Raw genomic sequence first — 15,956 nt, forward strand, 5'->3', positions numbered from 1 at the left:
GGACTTCAATTTGAGCAACCTTAGAAATGACAGCTATAATACGGCATTGTCTTTACTTAATTTTGGCCCGATTTAAAAATTGTACAACTTCTGAAGTTCCAGGTGCTGTTGTACATTTTCCTACGAGCCCACGCAGTCTGGGAAGCAAGATGAATGACCTTAGCGTGAATGTTTGTCAGGAAACGTGGGCCTCTGCTCTGTTGTTGTATAGGCAAAGCAACCATTGTCTTGACCTTCTCATATTTGTCTCTCCACCACCCTTGCGGTTCAGCTCAATTTCTTTTTTAAGGATATTTTATGTTGTCAGAGTACCGGGGGCCTCTCAGATGGAATTTACGACAGACAAGTGGTAAAGAAAACACTGAGGAAAAACAACAACAACAAAGGCCTGAGGCGGATGCAGAAATTGTCACTTGGAGTGAGTGATGTGAACACAGTGCAAGGACACAAACGGAGTAGACAAGCAACAGAGACGCAGGCATGAAAAAGAGCGATGAGTGTTCCTACAGACCTTGCGCACGGCGTTGGAAGTCTTGCCAGTCCAAGCAGTGACTCATATGTGGCCTTGAGAGAAGAAATAACAACAGAGGGAACCCTGGACTTCCACGGCAGCTGATGTGGTCACCTTGTTTTCTCTTGTGAGGTTTCTGAATATGATTTAGGGGAAACTCTCCGGCGCTTATGAAGACCGACGTGACACATAGCAGCGTACGCAGAAACAAGGCTCAGTGTGAAAAAGCTTCGCTTAATTAGTCCCGTATCGGAATGGATAGCTGTAAAATGTGGGCCTCAATTATAGAATAAAGTAGTTCAGCTCTCCAATTATGGAATGAGATGTGTCAATTAAAATAGAAAATTCTGTATTCAATTAAGGATAAGACGTCAAGCTTACTTGCTGTGCTGCTATTTGCCGAGTCCAGAAACAAACACCGCTGAGGCATCTTTTAAAAAAATATATATACATATTTTACAGGTATAGTTCAATCATTCAAACTGTTCTTTCTCTGTCGAATTTATCTGCATCCTTCATTTCCTTGGAGGAAGAAGAAATGTTTATATTGGACTTTCTCAGATAGAAAACCTGTAGCTTGTTGATGTTTTATTTGAAATGTCATTGAACTCTGTTCCTGTTTACAAAAAATTCAAGCAGTTGGTTTTGCATTTTGTTTGAATGTCAACTGAACCAAAAACCAAATTGACTTGAACTGTGACTTCATATACTGTTACACCCCTCGAGCCATTAACTATTGGTGTTGTTTCCCTGTTACAACCATCCCCCTTGAGGCAACCGTACCAACGATGTGATTTTTGTTCAAAACAAGTTTGACACGACTGAAAGTACCATCTGGTGGTGGTGAACAATATAATAAAACTTCCACAACACAATAACTAAAAACAAGTTATTTGTAAATCCTTTGCTAGTAAGATGGAAAAACAGGCCTACGGGGGGAAACGGTTGCCTGGTGGTTAGCAAATTTGCCTCAAAGTCAAACATTTAAATTCGGGTCTCATTATAGAAAGTTTTTGGTGTAAATGCCAAGTTTTCCCTGTGCTTCAGTAGATTTTGTTTTGGTGATACAGATAATAGATATGAGGACATATCATTTAAAACATCTGCGGCTTATAGTCCAGTGCGGCTTGTATATGAACAAAACAAGATTTTGCTGGCTTATATTCAGGTGCGGTTTATAGTACAGAAATTACGATATATATGGATATCAATATAAATGGAAGGCAGACAGACAAGTTAGTTGGCACAGTGACATTTCATCACTGCGTCACATCAAATTGTTACTTTGAAACACCACACAGTTACCATTTAAGAGTTAAATGAAGTTTTAATATAAAGACATGCCTATATAAACTTGGGAAATTTGCTCTCAAACATGTTTCCAGCTACATTAAAAGGATGTATTTAATATGTTTTTTGTTTGTTTTTTTCTAAGCAAAGTCAACAGATAAATGGGAGCAGCCTGCTTCCTTGCTTGTTGGTATGTTCATTTCATGAGGTTGAATGCATGTAGTTGTGCTTTATGTCTACCAACCAAAACAAATTCTTCCTCACTGGCCACACTGCCCAGTGGCACAGGCCCAATGTAAAGATGGCCGCACTGTGCAGCTACTGTGCTAACACCTCACTCGACAGGGTCTCACCCTTGGCTACCTCGTTACACTATCATGAAATAACCGGGGTAAAAATAAAAGACATCCCTTAAATAAGGAGGAAATGTCGGTTGGCTGCACGCCTTTAATCTGACACGTAAATATGAAATAACTCTCTTAAATTTGAAGTATTAAGTGCTCCCCTCAGGCAACCAGAAAAATCCCCCAATGCTGTGAAAATACAAAATGTTCTTTTTAAGAACTTTACATCAACTGGGGAGAAGACCCCATGGGGTCAAAAGTCAAACATAGCAATTTAATGGAAATCACCCTCATATTTTACCCTTAAGATGCCCCAAAGGGCCGTATAAATAACTTTCTTGCTTTTTTTAAAGTTGGAAAAGTTCAAATATGAACGTTACTGTGCCAAAATGAAGTAACCTGATTTGCTGGCTGCAGAAACTGTTACGAGAGACAGTTGGAAGGTGTTTTTATGCTCTGTACATTCTGGATGACACAGGCTAATCATTCCAACCACAGACCTGACAAACATTTATCATCACCTGCCAATCTGGACAAAACCTTCCGATTAAGAAAAGCATCTACTGTGCTTTTACTGGGGGCAGTCTCTGGTTATCTTGGAAAAGATGACAAAGAGGCCAGCAGCCTGCGAAGCAGCGGCATGCTTCCTGTTCTCTCACCAGTATGCCACTGGAATGCAAGCCACTGGGCTTTCCCGCACTGGGCACTTAGCTGTGCGCCGAGAAGCGGCCTGCCCGTCGGCCTGTCTGCATGCAAGTGTGTATTGGGGAGTGTGCGTGGGTGGGCGTGGGCTGCACAGGCAGTCCGTGGGTGAAAAAAATGGTGGATATACCCCAGCACAGTGGGTGGGAGGCGCATGTGTTTATTTGGAATGAGCAAATTATTTAATGGAAGTCGGGGAAATACATTTTTAAAGAATATTTTTAATGCAGAAATAGTGCGGCTGATCCTTAAAACGATGGCGAGAAACATTTTTCCTAATGTTGCATTTGTTGTTGGTCCAAGTAGCTTGAATTTTTTTTCGCTCATTTTTTATTGTGACAACAATTCAAATACCGGAAAGTCGAATTCGAGCCTTTCTTTCAGCTCAAATTAGTACAGATATGACGGTCAGATGTCTCTTAAAGATTATTAATATTAGTTTGGGGAAGGCTCGCAATTGTCGGTGGTGTTAGTAATTGTGTGGTATGTCGTGCTTTGTCATCAAGTACATCACACACACTTGCGGTAGATGCTGCAACATATTAATTTGGTTTTACAAAACAAATTGTAAGTGGTAATTTGGCGTTGCCCTCTTTCCGCAGTAAACGTATTTACTGGTTGTTTGCTCATTTTCTTTTACTTTGTACTTCCGCAGCCGTCTCCGAGTTAACCTCTCTCCTTCATTTGCAACCAATAAGATGTGTTTGTCTTTTGAATGAGAAAGACTAGAACCGTGTTTATTTTACGCAAACAATGACCTGGAGCTTGAAATAATAATAGTCGATAGAAATACACAGCCAAGCAGACACACATGCTTTCATTTGTTTTCTCCCTTCATCTGCCAGAAGAAGTGTGAGCTTAATCCAGTGATGGGTGCACTGCCAGTAAAAGGGCGTCGAAAGCTAAATTTGGCAGACTGGAACTGGCATGGAGGAAACCGTTGAATCCTTCTGGAGGGGGAAATTGATAGGTGCACAATGAGAGGGAAAAGTCCACAGACATGAGGGCATGAGAAAAGAAGTGGATGTGATGAATGGATCTTAAATTTGGCGAATAAGGGAAATGGGATCACTTTGAATGCGTGTGCTTGCTCTCGCGTCGTCAAAACACTGCGCTGTATTTGTTTAACCCGGGCTTGTCATGAAGAATATCGAGGTAATTTTCACCTAATCTCTGCCCTGGACTTACTCCATTTCAGTGAGCATTCAATTTTATTGTGGTCTGCTGAAGTTTATTATTCTATTTTTTTGCTGCGGTCAATGCTACAGATCGCTTCATGAAAGTATCATTGCAACCCCACAGGTGAAAGACGTAATATTAAAATTGTTCACTAAAATTAGAGCGATGGAGTTTGGACTTTTTTCATGGATTTGTCCCGTTGGTCAAATACAGACCATTTTTAACTTGTTAAAATCTTGAGTAACTCCTCCCTTAAAAGCATAATGACAATAATGGCAAGTTGGGGAAAATAGGACTCATGAATTGACCATGAAATGGATTATATACTAATTTAAATGGTTACAAAACAATGAAGACAAAAAAGAACAAATAATGGAACACATTGTGATGTCATGCAACGGACTCAAGCCAAGGAAAAGAAAAGGTTTTCCTGCCTACCCAACAATTTTGGAATGTCTGGACTTTGGATTTCCAAAAGCTTCATTTTCAGTGACCTAAAACAGACTCTGCTTGTATAACTGAAGTCCAATACATAGTAAACCTTGATTTGGCACCAGTCATACAAAGTCAACAAACATGTTCCAACCAAAAGCTTGTGTGATGTAAAAAAAAAAAAAAAAAAAAAAAAAGAATACCAAAAAAAGATAAACTTATAACCTGAACAACTGAAAGAAAAAATGAAGCGTTTGAATATTTGCTCCACTTGACGATGACTATGCTGTGTTCCTATGCCTCGGAGATTATTAAGCCTTTGAACAATGGGAGGTCTCGGATACTTTGCAAACTCTATTTTCATCTCCAGTCCAACATGCAGTCTAAATCTGTTGGGATACGTTTTAAACCAGGAGTTAGTAATTCACATGAGTAAATGTCCACAATTTTCAAAGGGGCGGTTTGCACCATTGTGGGCGTGAACACAGCGGCTAATCAAAAGCGGCTCCGCTCATTCCCTTAATGTGGAGCACTCTCATCTTGCATGTCGACATCTCTGTGCAGAAAAGGACACAATGATCAGGCATGCAACCACAGAGAGCCCTTGAAAAATACAGATGGGAAGGCCAGAGCCGAAATTTAGCCGCGGGTCTTCTCGACAGACATCCTAACCATTATTTCATCCTGCTGTTCAAAATAATATGTGACCTCCCACAATGTTTTGTACTTAGCTGCCATGAACAGTGAGCCAAAAGGGTATGACCATTGAAAACCAAATTCTGATTATAAATACACTTGTAAATAAAATGTGACAGCATGCTGACGAGGCAAAGTTATCAACATTTAGTCAATCGATCGATCCACGCACCATTTGAGGCATGTCTATTGTGTAAAATCTGTGTGATCCCATTGTTTTACACTCTGTGGTGTCATCTCGATTTAACCACACAGACTTTAATCGTGCTGCATTTTTGAATGATGGTGGGGAAAACACCAGCGTACTAATCATGCACTCTACATACTAAAATCCCATTTGCATTTGTCATCACGTTAAGGTAAAAAAAAAAAAAACATCAGTTCATTTCATGCTTTGTGTATTCTGCTTTGTAGCTCAACTCAAGAAGAAATGAAAATGTTTCCCCAAAGATTAGTTGAATTAAAACCTCATGTCAAACACCATTTTAGGGATTCAAAGTTGGGCTCAAGGAAAGTCTTTGAGGCCTTAATCAGCAACCGCTGATGCCTTCCACAAACCGTTTCACAAAAGCCCCCAGTCAGAAATCATTTAGTTACACACACAATGCAGTCATAAACAAACTAATCTTTCTGAGTGGACTCACACACACGCACACACACCGTGGTCTAATGCTGGGAAAGCAGTGTGAGGCAGCCAGGACATCAAGCCGCCTTTTGCATCGGTGTGTGGGCAAGCAAGTAGCAGGGCTGGTAAAGCCAAGCCAAGCATGAGTGGTGGGTGCATTAATGCGTCATGGCTGAATAATCAGTGATGTTGTTGCTGTTGTAATGTTTGGCAGGATGTTCACCTTTACTAAAGACATGAGGCTTGACACGTACGCTATGATGAGAAGGGAATTTTTACAGTAGCTTATTACTTTCTTCCAGCACTGTCGTCTATTGTTTCATTTTTTTGATCAGTGGTGGGTTTGCTTTAGGGGCAACAGGAATTCAAAACCAGTGCGGTTCTGAGATTGTCACTAGCAGAAATCCTCGAATGCAATAACCAAGACTGTTCATTCAAACCTGGCAAAGTGCAAAAACAAGTAATACACAGCTGATTTTGCTCAATTGGCACAGTTCGGAAATGTGTCATGGTGGTATTAGAACTGGGATTTCCAGTGTGTAGTGTATATGACATTATTCCTCTTTTTTAGTCAAGTGAAATTGAAATCTTGTTAAAACTTGGAGCAATTATCACTGCAAGATAGAAGAAGATAAGTTTGAAGTCAAGCCGATATCCGGAAAGTTTGCGAGACTTGGCGAATGTTGATTGTTCTTCAAAGTTTGTTTAAAGTGGCAAATGGTCTCAAAGATGTCCGCCAGACATTCACAACCAGACATGTTGAAAATTTCTTGACAAGAACTGCTGTTTTTTGTCCGTTAACTGTTTGCAAATGTCTGGCGAATGTCTTTGGGACCAATTGTGACCTTGAATGACCCAGACGAAAAATATATTGGCAAATATTTGCTGCTCACTAGGATACTGGCAAATAAATCAAATGTTAGAAATAAGGATGTTTTTTGTTGGATGCAGATGGAAAATATTACTGTAATTTGCTTGTTTTAGTAACATGGATTTGAAATAATAGTTTTATAAATATATACATACACAGCATGTTTTCATTGTAAACCTGATTTGGAACGTCACAAAAAGAAAAAAAAAATATTCCCGGAAATGTTTAGGGCCAGTAAATCGTGAGATTTAAATCATCTATTGGGATCAACCATTAAGACGCACACAATATGTCTCTAATAGAACAAAAGCACGGTCCAATAAGAAGCCAAGTAAATCTGTCTGGGAAAGAGGAAAGAGAGAAAAACTAAAGTTAGTCCAACCAGAAAATGTGGAGAACGCACTGAGAACAGGGGAAAAAAAAGTGCCGCTACTGAATTTAGAACAACAGCCATTTTAAAAAAGAATTAAATAAAATGTGCTTTAACTTCATATCCCATACAGAGAGAATAATGATAATAATGAGAAATGAGATAATGACAATAAAGTTACAGTGTCCAAATGTGAGTACAAACTGCTCAATACATTTGGGACCGATCTCAAGGCATGCCGATACAGTCACCAGGGAAATATTTAATGAAGGTTATCAACTGCGAGGCGACGTCTTCCCGCTGAACCCAAAAATGGTTGCACGGTTTACGGGGTGTGGTTTTCACAGGGTGTGAAAGCGGTGACTAAACTCACCGCTCATCTTTCACGTCTCGAAACCAAAACCAGGAGCGGGACTGTGATGACAGACAGCATATTCATTGTGTGAATCATTGGATTCTCTACGGTCACTTTTTTTTTTTCTCCACATAGTCAAGCCATCTCTCCCATGGTACCTCTTTATTTGGATCGCGTTTATTCAACCCTTTGCATAAAGGTAGTCGGTCAAATATGTAAAAGTGTCATTGAGTTTCATTCATCATGTAATAAATTCTTTTGTTGGAAAAATGTTTTATTTTTATCGTCCTTTAAAAAGCAGCCTGGCTTATCTAACAAGTGGTGACTATGGACTTGAACGGGTGAGCATCACCTGCTCCGAACGAACCCTAGATTGTCCAGAAGTTTCCAATAACACCACATGAAGTTGCTTTACTTGTTGCGTCTTTGAAAAATAGCATTTAAATATAGAGCCAATGTCCCTGAGTCGTCTACACTGAGCAGTCCTGACTTTTGTCGCGTCTTAGCTCCTATAAAATATGGGGATCGGATCCAAGATTCCAGTGACGGGGCATTCCCGGCTTTGACTGCCACCATTGCACTCTGCCACCCTACAAAGGCCTGCACCATCAGCCAGCTGCGTTGAGCCTTCTGAAGGCAACATCAGAGAAGAGAATGTGGTCACTAGTGGTTAACCAGTAATTATTTCATGAGCTGAGCGCCTAAGCCTTTCTCTAAACCTACTCAAGGTTCAAAGCAGTGGTGAGATTTGGGTACATGGCATCTCCGTCATGCTACCCGCTCTAAGTATTGTGGTGGACGGGAATTGACCAAAATTGGTCCAGGGTACTTTATCAATAAAAAATAAAAGAAGCTGGTTTTGGATGCGAATGGTAGTTCAAATGATGTACAAAGGACTTATGCTAATCACAAATTGCATACATGCTAAATGTTTTATCTCGTCAAATTTTCCTCACCTAGAGGCTTGTAGAATTTCACCAAAACAAAATCATTTGGCTATTGTTGCCAATGATGTGACAATCACGAAATAATGCCAAATGGAACAGAGGCGGTCAGCAAGTGATGGTAATCATTATTTCGTTCAAAAGCAACATTCCGGAAAGGTCTGGTCCGGAGGGATGTGGACACCAAATGAGAAGAATCTGAGTGGAACCAGCCATGGTGCGGCAATTTGTTGAGCGGTGATGGTCCAATCACTGCTGAGAAGCGAACTCCCTCAAGACAGAAACATCGTGGACTGCGATGGCATGTTGGAAGTATTACAGAGGCATGGCGAAAGACAAAAAGAATCCAGGTGTTGGACTGGCTACCATTTGTCCAAGCTTGCCCTAAATTGAATCCAGTTGAAACTCAAAGATTGGCTTAACCGCCAATTTGTTCTGGAAAAGAAAAATCCCAAAGGAAACAATAGAAAGTGTCTTTTGATTTGAATCCCGTTTTCTTGGCTATGGAAAAAAATATTATTGCCTAACAATTTCTGATTTGAAATCTCAGTTTGGCCTCACTGTGTGTGGCAATGTTTTCCCCGTGCCAGTGTGGGTTTTCTGTTTGTACCTGGCAAAAACATGCACAGTAAATTAACCGAAGATCTAAATTGCCCGTTTATGTTAATGTCAACGATTGCTGATGTGTATGTGCCCTGTGAATAACAAACGAGCAGACCTAAACTTTTTTTTTTATTACGACCCACAAACAACACGGTTGTCAAGAAAGAAGCAGAACACACTGGCTGCTGTAGTTATATTATCGTGGATAATAAATTAGAAAAAATACAATATAAATAAAGGAGGAAAGATTGTGGACATTTGAGGGGGTGTCGACAATGACAACCCTATTGACTGTAATTGTGCATTTTTGAAAACAGAGACTCTCCTCGCTTCACTTTGTCTCAGAAAAAATATTACGACAGTTAATTACTGGTTGAACGATCATTCCTGAAACATTTTGTTTTTTGTTTGATTGAAATCTGAAATGAACAACCTTGGGGCTGGTCGTTGTTATTGATGTACATATATATATATATATATATATATATATATATATATATATATATATATATATATATATATATATATATATATATATATATATATATATATATATATATATATATAAGAAAAACATCCCCATTTGGTAGAGAATTGCCCAATTAGCACTACCTGCTATGCAAAGGTTAGCACCTTGTAAGAGATACCTATGCATATTTCAGGTTCCTACAAATGTGCGAGTAGTTTGTCTACATGTGGCCAAAATCATTTGGCAAAGGCTCCAGCTCACCCATAGCCCTACTACGTTATAAAGCGGATAGTCTGTGTATTTGCTTCGTGACTGCGCAGGGCTGTGTGAATGTGCGTTCAACTGTTCAACAATCTTAAGTATGCTTTAGTGGGCCCTTGTCCCTCCTTAAAATGTGGTTTAGATGTTGTCAATTCCTGCCGCGGGGGGATTTCTTTCCAAGGTTCTGTTTTAGTGATTAACTATATTCCTCTGAGGCAGCCCCGCATTGAAATAGCTAAATAAAGCCTTAGTTGAGCCAGTATCTGCGTGTATTCTCGGAAGTTAAGACGGTTGATGTGGGTTTGTGATCCATCATGGTCACGTTTGTTCTTTTGAAAAATGTCATATTTATATGAAGAATAGCCGTGTGCGGAAAATGCCACCCTACTGTTTAACTTCTCATAATTCTTACGCGGCTTCCTCTTCAATGACAGGACTTCTAATCAATCTGACAATTTAACAACGGGAAGAAAAGTGTCATCATTTCAATTTCAGAGATGTCAAACTGGGAATTCCGGAGAAAGTCCACATTCTAAGCGAGGTATTTTCTTTTTTAATTCCTTTACCGTGTGTGACAAACGCCAGGCTGCAACCCTGCCTGAGTAGTTAGTCAGGTCGCTTGCGAAAGAGACGCAGCCGAAACCCCCTTCAGTATTCCTGGCTTTCCCCTTCTTTTTAGTGGGGCACAATATAAACGGTCTAAGGCCTTTCTGTGGTCACACACTGTTCCAATTTCCTCTTTTCTTCTTTTCTCATCTTGTCAAGGAGCTGCCAAACTAGATGTCTGAATGAACCCTGAGCTGACATAACATCAGCTTAGTTTCATTCAGTGGTAAGAAATAAAAGGAATGGCAAACGAAAGGAATCCAGTGTTGTAAACGTTTGCTTTTAGGTTTTCAGAAGACTGACATGCATAATGACTGTTTTAAATGAAGATTAACCACTTTTTATATTTATTCACATTTCGATCAATGCCCTCGAGGCCCAAAATTTCCCTCCCCTGGTAGAGTAGCCATAATGGATCCCTCACCTTAATTCAATGGGTTCAATTGAATGCGAGTGTGAATAATTCTCTCAGTCCGCTCTGTGATTCGCTGGCAACCAAAATAGTGGGAGAATGTGTTAAACTATTTCCGTCTGTTCTTTCTAGTAAGTAATTGTAGATGACAGGACAAAGTGACATTAGTTGTAATTCACTTGTGATCAATTGTGTTTGTATTTCCACCATGAGTAAGTGTTGAGACGGAGAAGCGACACCCCCTCCTTCAACGCAGCAATTTTCTCACAGACATGGAAATGAGACACATTACAGATGGCATTCTACAAATTCTGTACACAAATGACATTACTTTTGAATTTGTTAATACAACACATCAGTCCTCACTACCTTAGGTGACCTTTAAGTCAAGGTCACATGTTATAGTTTCTTCCGTTATTTAATTTGATTGGTCTGCGAGAACAATTCCGGATGAGGAAGCCATTGCTAACCATTTTCTTTTCCAGGTATTTTTCAATGTATCTGTCAAGTTTGGTTTATGAACATTACAATGAGAGGAGCTGTTAGAAGACAATAAAAGTGAGGCAGCATTGAGTGGATTTCCCATGATAATCATTTTGAATCCATGATCAAGATGTTGATGATAATGACCCTTCCCTAGATATTTTTTTTCCTGTGGTTGCGTGAAACAAAAACACTAGAAGCTCAATTTATCACTTGAAGACAATTCGGCTTTTCTTATCAAGGCCAACTTCTAAGTACACTTGAGCTGTCCTCATTTCCACCAGTGACTATCTCCGGCCAATAAGTGTAATTTTTCAAAACTTGAAACAATGCAACTGTTCCTGCGGTAGAGACCATTTCGAAGAGGGAGCTTTTTTTTTTTTTAAGACGCAGGCATTGCTAGTTTTTTTTTTATTAGACAGTTCTGAGGTCTGTGGATCAAATCGCTCTTTTACGTTGTAGACCATAGGTGTCAAACTCAAGGCCCGGGGGCCAGATGCGGCCCGTCACATCATTATATGCAGCCCGCGAAGACAAATTGTGGCCCGCCGAAGGAAACAATGAGAACATGTTTGAAAAAGGTTCATATCAACTGCGTAATTATTTATGAAATTTGTTGGCTTCATAAGAAAAGCAACTATAGTTGACTTTCATAGTGTTTCAGTGTACACAATGTGTGCGTGACTGTTTTTCACTCTAACAGGGGAAATTCCAGAATCTGGAGGACCTAATGAATGGGTCGTTTATGTCTTATTTTGTCACCCTTGTAAAATATTTCCAGTCGTGAAATTCGTGTCACAACACTCGCACAATGATGTTTCTATTGTGTGCTGCATTATTTTTTTTTTTTTTAACCTACTACTAACCTCCAAGAACATCATGAGCTAGTATTTGGTGACTCGCACCCAAGTGACATATGTGTTCATGGTCCAGACACACGGCCGTGACTAACTCCTGTGGCTGCTTTAGATGAACAGGATAAGACAGGCGGAATTACTTAAACCCCAGTTTGGTTTTGATGGACCAACTCTACATATTGCCTCAATGATTTTGGTCATGAATATCTTTCTAACTCTAAACCCAATTTATGACCAAAACCACGCTGCTGAGCAGCAGGATTCTGTTTGTTCCAGCGATGGAAATAAAGTTAATTAATCTAACATCTGAAAATGCTCAGTGAAGCCCTTTTTTCTTTTAAGAAATGTTACTCCCCAAACACTGGAAACAAGTGTGGCTGCAGACTTGTGACATCTTTAACTATTCCAGTAAATGTCAGTTCTATTCTAATGCTAAGGCAGAATTACACCAAGGAAAAAGTAAACTTACAGTATACAGTAGAACAGTGCATCCCAACTTTTACTGAGCCAAGGGACATATTTTATTATACGTAGAAAAATCTAGGACATATTTGGCTTTTGCCATCTAATGCAAGAGCATTTGTTTGTTCTGTCAGGCTGGACTATATGTCTATGCATGGCTAGATAAATAAACAAAGATACATTACAATTCAGGGGAGGGCCATATAGGCTACACAACAAAACTAAAACTGTTCAAATATTTTTAAAAGACCAATAGTAAAAATTTCTAGCAATATCTGTATTTCTTTAAAAGTGAAGAAAATTTCTCATTTTAATATTGACACGATGCACAATTTGTCTTCGGGGGCGACATAAAATGATGTGACGGGCCGAATCTTTGCCCCGGGCCCTGAGTTTGACACCTATGCATTACATGTAGTAAAAAAATATATTTTTTTGTGACTTATAAGGAGAATTTCCCATCGCACACTTTGGAAACGTACAGTATGTTTCAAGTGTGTGTCATGTCGCGTTTGAGGTTAAAATACAGTACACACGAGTCTCTTGAGTGTGCTACCAGATTGACGTGTTCGCGCAAGTCAGAAGCGCTCCACAGACGTCAACAGCTGACTTTGTTTCCACAAACATATCCAGCAATTTCCATCCTGTTAAAGAAAAATTGGAAAAGTAGACACAACACAGTTTATTTTTCCTGTACAAACGTGACATTTCACTAACTTTACCAGATGGATGTTTTTTTTTCCCCATAAGGATATCTTGATTCATCCTTGGTAGGTACAAATTGTGATGTAATTCCTGACCTTTCCAAGAGCGGCTTTGTTTGTGTGAAAGCATCCATAGAAGTGCATCTTTTTGACCTTTGTGACGTCATTTGGCCACTTAACGTGACTCCTAAAAGCTTTCTTAAGAGCCGCCGAGCACTTTGCAGTCTGCTCCTCTCATCAGAACCAAGAAAACCAAGCAAACGGGAACTGTGTGACGTATTGAGGCCATCAGACAATGAGTGGACATAAAATAAAATATGTGTCTCAGAAAATGGTTTGGAAGATGGAAAAGATGATAAAGAGTGTCAGGAAGGACACAAGTACAATCAGACTCCTGTGACTCTTATTTGCCCACATCCAGAAAAGTCTCCACTGTAAATGGGCTGAATAACCACGATGTGTCTTTTGAGGGCCGTAATGATGATGACGTCAGTGAATCCCCGTTAGTCCAAACATGATGAGATGAGCAATAGTTCCGCTAGCTAAATTACAAAACTCTCTGGACTTTAATTTCATTTCAGGACAAACTTCAAAAATACAAACATCAATTAGACTTTAGTTTTAGGCCATCGTGTCTATAATACAATCAAGGCAATGTTATGGCAATTGAGTTATCTGTTGAATGTTTTCCTCATGAGATCAGCCACACAATTTGGCTGCAGTTTTAACCAATATGCATATTTGTTACATGACATACCTTTTGTTAAAGTTGACGAATCATTTTCCCGCGAGAAAGATGGCTGTGTGGGTGGATGAGCGCAACCGTCACAGGTCCTGACATTTCACAAGAACTGCAGTTAATCTAATGTGGCATGTTGTTTTAAAAAGGAAGAATACAAATTATTTGGATATTTTGCAGGTAACAGTGTATGCATGTATGTTTTTGCAAATAGAAGGGATACAATGTCTGTATTCAACACTGATTGTCAAAGTAAAATGCTTTCATTGGTCGTCAAGTAGAAATATGGATCCCGCAAAAGAAACCACATTTGTAATTTGGGAAACCCCAATCTAAGGTTAGGAGAAGGTCATTTTATTGCAACCATCTGAAAAGATTTATGTTTTCAATCAACAGGACAATCAGGACAGCCAAGCTGGCCTGCAGCATCTTTTACATTGGAGATAATGGATCTTAGTCAGGTATAGCCTTCTATTTGGTCTGTCAATGTACTGTAATTTAATACAGAAAATCGGGAACGTAGTTACAGCCCTTCAGTTTTTCCACAAGTTGTTCTGATGTAGCCATATTTCTAAATGGATTGACCCAGCCCACACAAAAAAAAATACACATATGATTCCATATTCCATTGTCAAGTGAAGTAATGCCATTGTGGGATCTTACGTTATTACTGTAACATGAAATGTGGAAAAAGAGCACAAGACTATGATCGACCATCCAATAAGATGCTGGAGGCAAGCTTGGCTGATTTGAACGTGAACTTCTGCATGACACCGTATCAATCAGTCATCAAAATCGGCATTGCATCATCTTAATCTTTCCCCTCCCTTCCTGTCGTTTGCTGTATGGCGTGTTTCGCCTCAGTCCCTATGGAGTGAGAACGTACGCAAGCTTGCAACTGTGAGTGACATGCTGTCATCAATGTTTGCCAAAGTGAGAGCAGAAAGAATTAGAAGATGGAGAACGGAGACAAGTACTGACTAATATAGATTTGTTCAAGGTCAATTTAAATCAAATTCAAAAAGTTAAAAAAAAAGAAGTAAAAAAAAAAAAAAAGTGAGTGAGAGCCAACGCAGCTTGTGTGCCGAAATGATTTTCACTGGAGAAAAGCATCAAATCATTTTGGCAATGATGAGCTTGCGTTTAATTTCTTTCAAACAATATCTGTCAAAGTTAAAAAGAAGCATGAATGATGGCCAAGCAGCGAACTCCTTCATGGTTTGGAGTTGCGGAGTTCAAATCTTGTTAGTGGATTCCTGTGTGGAGTTTTCTTTGGATATAACATTCAAGCAGCATAGTCCAAATCCTGATTGATTAATGACCTGATTAATTGATGAGTGTGTCCGTACGATAATAGCATCTTTTAGCTAAAGGTGTTTGATTTTCAAACAGTTTTTGTTTTTCTATAAAACTTAGCATTGTACATCCTTCTGTTTCCAACACTCTGATGTTGTCATCCCCCCCCCCCCCCCCAAAAATGAAAATGTGGTATAACTTTGGGCCATGGGAAAAATATTATACATCAGTGATGCATGTTTTTCATTTCACATCCCTGTACTTTTTTAAATGTTTGCTTTTGCTGTGGCTTTACACCAATTTGTTTCCGAGTTGGAATCAATTACTCGTCATCGTCTCCTGCTCTTCTCTTTTCTTTCTCGTGTCAGACTTTAACCGCCGCATCGTTGGAAGGATTTATAGGGCCGAGTGTGGGAGCGCAGAACAGACTGTCACGGACCCATATGTCACGCAACCATTCAGGCTGTACATCACTTTTCCCAAACATCAGGATGGATCACATACACACGTCATACTATACTTCACTTTTCAATGCCAGGTATTGGGCAATCAAATAGAACAGATGCAGTGCTTTGGCGTGCTATGACGCACCTGATAAATCTGCACCAATAAGGTAATGACCGCTAGTATGATTTTTGTCCAAATTCAGGAACTATAAAACACACATGCGTGATGGGCCTTGCCTAAATCAACATGGCGATCTTCAACAATGCAAATCCAGATTTCTGTTGTCATTCTGTGAAGT

Source organism: Syngnathus typhle, linkage group LG10 (assembly GCF_033458585.1).
Source record: "Syngnathus typhle isolate RoL2023-S1 ecotype Sweden linkage group LG10, RoL_Styp_1.0, whole genome shotgun sequence".
Classification (NCBI taxonomy): Eukaryota; Metazoa; Chordata; class Actinopteri; order Syngnathiformes; family Syngnathidae; genus Syngnathus; species Syngnathus typhle.